At 34.7% G+C, this 8,069-nt stretch overlaps 1 pseudogene across 1 annotated transcript; it reads right to left on the bottom strand.

Annotated features, from left to right (window-relative positions):
- Positions 1-1,251: 1,251 nt before the first annotated feature.
- LOC147495665 (importin subunit alpha-1b-like) lies at positions 1,252-7,713 on the bottom strand (annotated as a pseudogene). The gene is made up of 8 exons (XR_015199571.1): positions 7,571-7,713; positions 7,345-7,480; positions 7,149-7,227; positions 6,618-6,737; positions 5,974-6,101; positions 5,810-5,884; positions 1,632-2,104; positions 1,252-1,445 (listed from the first exon to the last, which is right to left on the bottom strand). The product of XR_015199571.1 is annotated as an importin subunit alpha-1b-like (transcript).
- Between the last annotated feature and the right edge of the window lie 356 nt (positions 7,714-8,069).

The raw sequence follows: 8,069 nt of genomic DNA, 5'->3' as shown, positions 1-8,069 counted from the left end.
TCTTGGAATTAGGGGTGGAACTCGGCTGGGTTGGGTTGGGTTGAGGCATAAACCGAGCTCAACCCGAGTTTCAAATGCTTCAACCCAAGCCCGGCACCAAGTCCTAGTCAATCCTTAAAATTTCAATCTAAGTCCTAGCCTGACCAATTCGAGTTGGGTCGGGTTGGTCAAACTTCTCGGGTTTTTTTTGGAATTAGGAGGTAAAAAATACCGAATTGAAATATTCTAATGAAATAAAAAAGTTTTGATTGTTTGCAAAGGAAACTAACCCGGTTGTTTACATTATTCTATCTAAAATAGAGATTCTCAACCTTATTTTTTACAAGAATAAATTAAAATGATTGAAATATATACGTAAATATATGCACACGGGCTCGGGTTTTTCCGTTTTTTGATATTCTAACCTGAGCCTAACCCAAAACCGAGTCAGGTTTTAATTTTACAAAACCAAGCCCGAACCACGGATCTGACATGTTAGCCCAAGACCAACAAACGTCGGGTTTTAGTCCATCGGGCTTGGGCTAACCCGACCCAAGTTCCACCCCTACCTGGAATTCACAGATTAATAAAGACTAAAGAGAGGTTAGTGCAGTAAAAGATATAGAAAAGCTTCAGGCTCCAAAACTTTAAAGGACATTGATACTAATATTACACGAATATTTGCAAATGTCAATTTTAAATCCAAAAGTGTAGCAAATATATGAAAACTTAAAATTCTCGATGAGCCTAGGGCATTCTGAAAACACTAATAAAATTGAAGTTCATATAAATACCAGAAGGGAAATAAAAGACAAAACCAGTTATTTCACTAACAACAAACTCAGCCATACTAACATTTAGGTCTGATTTTAACCATACTCACATGCCACAGCTTCAATAGTGAGACCACAAAAGGTCGAGGATGGTAACAAAGAAATACTTGAGAACTAAAATTCAAAACCCACACTACTTAAAAAAGACATTTAATGACAGTTGTTATGAAATACATATAATGACACTTCCTGGTTGAAAAAGTATACCATAACCGTCATAAAGTCCATGACAATTCCAGTTGAAGTGTCGAGAAAAATACTTTTTCAATGTCTAAAATTAATTCAAAAACATCATAAATAGACTTTGTTTATGACAATTTCTTGTAAACCTGTCAAGATTTAATGACAAAAAACGTCATGATGTAGCTCGCTTTATGACATTTATACTACAAACGGTCATAACAAGTTTATGATTTTTCAAAAATAAAAAATATAATAATAACAAATAAAAAATGCAATTCCCATACACCTCTACAGCTACAGTTATACTGGATATTCAACCTTTACCTTGTGCCATATATATCCTAATAAAAAGTACATTAACTTCTACATCTAATTACATATAGAGCTTATTTCCTTGGTCCGACTTCCCATAATCGATCAAATTTGAAAGTTATCCAACATCAACCCAAGCTACAAGAAACAAAGTGACAAAAACTTTTGTATGTAAGTAACGGAAAATCCAACTGGACACTTAAATAAAAATGAGAACACATACCAATTAATATAATGGCAAGTACAATAATAATTGTTTTTCTAAAAGAAAAGTATACATTCAAAGAGCATATAAAGATTTGTTTCCATCTAACAAACACTCACCTAGGAATCAACACACCTACACAATGCAATCACCATAAGAACAGTGCTGAAACAGCCCACAACAATAATTTATCAACTCTTTAAACACATCAATGCCAACAAATTGAACACCGTCAAGCTATTTTCAATTCATTTCAGAGGCAACCTTCATGATTCAACATCAAATTCAAGCAATAGATCTAAAGGAGCAGCATACATCCTCATAATATGATGATATTCAAAATGATGAACCAGCCTTGCTCAAAGACCGGCTGTACCACTGGCAAGACCTTCACATCTTGAACATTGATGAGAACACTATACTATAATTTTTCTAAAGTCACCACCATTTCTCTTTCTGAAAAACAAACAATAAAAAAAACATCAAACAAACTTTTATCAGTGGAAGAACATAATGGGCGTAATACTCAATAATAAAATATCTACCTTTAAAGGCACCTGGTTACATCCAGTATCATTGGGATTTCTTTTGACTTGATGAAGCATGCCAATTCAAAAACAAATTAACCAATTGTCAATCCACATAGTATAAGCTATTAGCGTGAATGGATTAAGATCATATTATATGAAATTATAAGTCATCGATCTCTTGTCTCTTGATTCTTCAAAGACAACTTAACCAATTCCTACTAGTAAAGCTATGCACTTCACCAAATAACCAATCACAACAACCTTTTTAGAATGTGTACTTACAGCAAGAAAGCCACAATGAATTCTCTAGCCTTCCATCAGTTATGTACTCGAAGTAGAAAAGCAACCCATCAAAGTTGAGCAAGAATTTGGAACGGCTCTCTTTCAATATAAGTATATACCTAAATGTTTGACCCAAAAAAAGAGGGGGTGGGTGGGGACAAACCCAAATAAGCTTATTGGAAATGACCATGGTTACACAAAAAATCAACATTGCAGAGAGAGAGAGAGAGAGAGAGAGAGAGAGAGAGAGTTCTATAAGGAATAAGAATTGAATGTCTTACAGAAAAATCTTTCCAGCAAGGAAATGATATTATATAAAGTATTGAGTGGCTTAGGAACTATATTTGAAAAACCATGGTAGATACCTTTAGGACTAAACTGAATTAGTCCTTTAAAGACCGAAGTCAAACACCTTATATTCCCAACCGTGCAAACTCTTTGTGGTTTCTCCTGCCGGAGACCTACTCCCATTTCAGAGGAGATCCCTTGTCATTACCTTTTCCCACACCCTTAACTCCAATATGAGGCTCATCGACCTTTTGGTAGCTTTGTTATGTTGAGAGCGAGCTAAACTTATAATCGCTCTCAAAACAACAAAATTCAACAACCAGAAAGTTAATCAGCATGTAGAATGCAACAAATAACTTACCTATTGAGAACATATGTCAATCTATATGATGCAAGAGTTAAAGTCCAAGAAAGAAAGAAAAACGATGGTCGAGTAACTTTATTACTAACTTTTAACAGCTAAGATTTTGGGAAACATACATATATGAATGCAAAGACACACATAAGGCTTGGCAATTAGTACACTAGAAACAAAATTATCATTTCGGGAAGCATACATATATGATTTGTTTGTACCTATAAAAATATCCCAAGCATATTGGCAACCATATTATACCTTGAATGACACGAGAACTAATTGCTATAAACCAAGGTATATATCATTAAGACTTGTTCTGAAATATAGGTGAAGTGACTGAGTGAGTCTGTCACAAGTCACAACAGATACATCTATTACCATAAAGAATTGATTCAATTTAAGTAATGCCTAATAAACTAATATGATGATCTCTACCAATATGATCAAACAGTAAGTCATTGCCATATGATCAAAATATGACTTTGAGGTAGGTCCTCAGTCATATGTATATGCATATAATAGAGACGGTAACGTTTGATTGATTTACAACACTACAACAATACTTAAAAAGTTGTTAGGAGCTCTATTGTGCACTAAAACAACTCAATAGTTGGACGAAAAAGATTATGAACAAAGTCGTCAGTAGTCTCTGACATGGAGAAGATGTATGTAGTGGTTACACTAAAGACTGCTCTACACTTAGCAACACTGCATGCAATCCATTAACAGAGAATGAGGAAGCACCTTGGTACACCTTATGAGCATATCATTTTACAAGAGAATTTTAATAAAATTAAATGAACATGTGCATCTTGAATACAAATTTCAAAGTCTCCCTCCCACTCATGAAGCCCTTCCTGGATACAGACTAGATGTAATTGCAAACATATATTGTATTCACCTGAAGTAAAAAAAAAAATTATAACACCCCACCCCCTACCCCTTGTGCGCACACACACACACACACACCTGAGGGAAAAACTACTTGAGGGAAGCCCAAGGGATTGACAAAAGGCCGAACAGGTTGAGAGCTAACAAATGGGGCAGTACTAGGGGGCATAGGTCTCACAAAATTTCTTTGAGGAACCCTCTGCTGCATGTGTCAATCTCTACTACCATTATAACCCCGTTGAGTAGTGTTTAATTTGAATCATGATTAGCAACACGATCATGTTCACGCCTATTATTTACAAGCCTATAATGGTTGTTCCCATCACCACGATGATGTGCCCACCACCACCTCTTCTAAAAGAATTCCTCCTGCAGTGCTTTCTCCTGTCCGGTATTAGGTGACATAGATCGATAGTATATGAAACAAATATTTATGAATGGAAGTGTGGAACTAACACTGCATATAGCTAATGAGAGAAAATTATACATTTTCTAGAAATCAATATCCTATTAGCAAACCTTCAAAACCCATTGTTTTTTTCATAATCTTTTAAAAAAAACATTCTTCTGGTTCTTCTAGTTCTACCCTTCTCATTGTGTGGCTAGGAATAGCGTGCACCACTACTTTCAGTACAACTCGCGCACCGAAGATTTAGCATTTTTAATTATCTTCTACAAAATGAGCAAAAATTATTATTATCGTTGTTCTATTTGCTTATCAACTTGAATTCCTTCGATGTAAATCCTAGGTCCGTAACTTAGCACATCCATAATAAATGTGCTACTACAACATGGACGTCTAAACTTAGCGAGGACAAGAAATCCTAATTGCTAAAAGCAAAGATGTCATATTAGCATTGAGCTGAGATGGCCTTGTTTCCAGCAATATGGAACCTCTAGTGGGAGTGCAAATTTGCTAGTGAAGTATGGAAATGACTAATGAATTGGTTTAGGATCATACAATACTTCACCAATTTCAATGAGGCTATATGTCTAGAAATAAATGACGAAGTCTATTCACTAAACAACTATGAGAAGAAGTTGTCTTTCATTAAAAGGTGGTGCTATGTGACCGTAGGGATTCAGTTATTCGAAGTAAATCTTCAACTGAGTTTTTTGTAGTTAAGGGGCATTCCTACAACTTGCTTAAACACCGAGTTATGTGTCACAGCTTGAGTAATATTTGAAGAGCTAGTAGAGCACCTAGGCTAAAAAAGGTGCTACTAGTTGCCTCTAACCTAACGACATTTTAAGCTAAACTTAGATGGTGTATTGGTGTCTCGAGGAGAATCTTTAAATTGTCGGTTATGGTATATATATGAGTTGAGTCTTAGAGATTACATTGGTAATTTCATATTGATTATCCAAACTACAATCAACTAAAGAGATAGTAAATCTAGTTCAAAGAAGATGACCCCTGTAATAATAACCTATTACATATCCCTACCTAAAATAGTTAAATCTTTGGTGGGAATTGTACCGAAAGATAATTAAAAGATAATAATAGCTTTTATTGCTCATTTCTGCAAAAGTTTTTGGAACCGATTTGGGCCTGGGCGAGTTGGTTGGGCACCGTATAGCGCCTAGAGACCTGCAGTCTGTCACCTAGGTCGATTTTTAGAACACTGCCTACAGGTATTTCGAATAAAGTTTCAACCCACCAGTCCAAAACACATTGAATAGGCACAATTGATAATAGTCTGTATTGTCCAATATAATTTCTACCATATTCATTTTTTTTTTTGTTATGTATACACTCATTTGTTCAAACTTTTCCATATGTTCATTCTACTTGGGATGTTAATTATGCCTTCCACAGTTACATTCTATTATATCATCAAAGTTTCAAATAACACATGAATTGAATAAAAAGGAAAATAAATCAAACAAATTAATTCCAAAATTTCACATTGGCCACACCAATTTAAATAAGATGAAATCAACTAACCTGGCGAAAAGGCAAAAATTGTAAATGAATCTTCTCATTCTCTCTCCTCTCTAAATCAACACCACCACCAGGTACCTATTATCAAGCAATATTTAGTAACCAAATGGACTAAGAATATACCACTTGAGAAAAAGGCAGGAGATGTAAAATTGAGATGTATATACTTGATTTGATTAGGATCGCCACAAGAAGTAGCATTTGATAATGCCCAAGCAGCCTCTTTCTTAATATCAAACTAAGCAATTTGGAGCAAATGAACTAAGGGGCCAATAATATTTGCAGCAATTACAGCCTGTAGAATAACAACATATATTAACGTAAGAATGGATTAAATGAAATAATAAAGAATATTTTTAAAATAAGTTTTATATTCTATGCAGTTAAAAGCGCATGCACCACCAAGCCAGGAGAGCCTTTGCCGGCCTTGTTCACATCACATTTCATTTCTTTCACAACCAAATGAAGGTATAAAAGCAACAACTGTGTTTCTTCACTTTAAAAATTCAGGTAACATTCTTAATTAGGTTTTAACCTAAACTTAGCCTGATTCAAGCATTTGTTGTGCTAATTATATGACCAAAATCCCTACAAAGAAAATGTAAACTCTTATAAAATTCTGCAGTCTTCAAGTGGTAGCAAAGTTTTAAACTCAAATTAAATCTTATTTCAAAGGATTTCGGTTGTGGAAGCACACCCACCAAGTCCTTGAACCAGCATACAATATTAGGATAAAAAAAAATATCCCAATTCACAGTAGCAGACTAAATATGGTAATAATAGAATAGTGAAAGGAGAATATATTCCGTACCTGTATCTTATCCTTATTTCCAGCAATAATATTTGAAATGGTCCAGCAAGCTTCTTTTTTGATACTCTTCTTGTGATTATTTGTTAACAGGCAAGGAAGCGCTTGAAAATTGATTATAGCCTATAAAAAGTAGAAGAAAATCATCAAAGACAAAACAAAGTAAAGATTCAACAAAGTTAAAAATATATTAATGTCCTTGCAAACTTTTTCTTACTTATAGAGTTACATCATATCTCTTCCCTAACTAAGTAAAAACTGGTTATAAACTTGTTTGCTCTCTAGGGGGTTCAGAGTCACATCACGAAGACTCTTTAAAGAAAATAGGTGCAGGCTCATTTTGTAGAGAAGACAAACACATATTGACAATGACTGTAAATAAGATTAAACATATTTGACTATAAAATCATGTCGAAACAGATCAAGCTGATTTTTAGGGAGGGGATCAAATTCCAACATAACTCTAATGAAAAAATAGAGTGACCATGAAAGATAGAATCAATATTAATGGGAAAATTTCACAGTATGTATTACCTAAGTCTGCATATCATCTCCAGTAACAATATTTCCAACTGTTCGAAGGGCAGGGATTAGCACTTAAGGCGATGGATGACTGAGAAAGAAAGAATACAGTAGATGTTCAAATTTCAATCAAAGATATGTAGAAGAAAGCATATAATTCATTAGTTGATATATTTTTAATAGAACTTGAATGAAATCCAACACTCACAGCAAGAGCTCAACAAGCCGAGGATTTTGTCATTCGTGCCATCAGACAAATAAGATAGTGCCCAACATGCATCTGTACTTCCTCGTCACTTAAATGAATAAGCTGCTCAAGAGCAGGGAGTGCAGGCCGGCTTTGTCTGCCCAAAAGTAATCACAAATAAGTTACACCACAAAAAAATATCTACTAGAATCTATGTCGTTACGTATATACTATGTGGATATCCAACCTATTCGAAAGGAGGCTGTGGCTTCCCCCTGCAAAAATTTGATAAAGTCTAGTGGCATTTCTAAGCATAGAGAGCTTGGCATGCTCATTCACCTGTGCAAGCAATGGGATCAAGAACAAGATCTCGGCATTCACCAGCGACATTTCCTATACTTGTAATAAGATGATGAAGAATAATAATTTCCGACTAGTAAACACTCCAATTGCTACAAGTTGATTATGAGAACTCTCTATTTAATCACCATGTTTCGCTTTTAGAGGGAGAAAAATTTTAGGGAGATGAAACTGGTTACTGGTGGAGTCGTACAATAAAAAAAGGTATTTGTTACTTACGGACCCCAATTTGTGTTGGGCAGACTCCCACAAAAAAAAACTATTATTACAAGTGTGCCATTGGTTTCAAAAAATATAAAAAAAAAACAATTATTACAAGTATGTCATTGGTCTCCAAAAAATTGAATTCGAAACCCTAAACTTAAACGACCCGGCCATGTCCCAAA

This window comes from Coptis chinensis, chromosome 6, assembly GCF_015680905.1.
Source record: "Coptis chinensis isolate HL-2020 chromosome 6, ASM1568090v1, whole genome shotgun sequence".
Taxonomy (NCBI): Eukaryota; Viridiplantae; Streptophyta; class Magnoliopsida; order Ranunculales; family Ranunculaceae; genus Coptis; species Coptis chinensis.
This window is presented reverse-complemented; position numbering and strand designations above follow the sequence as displayed.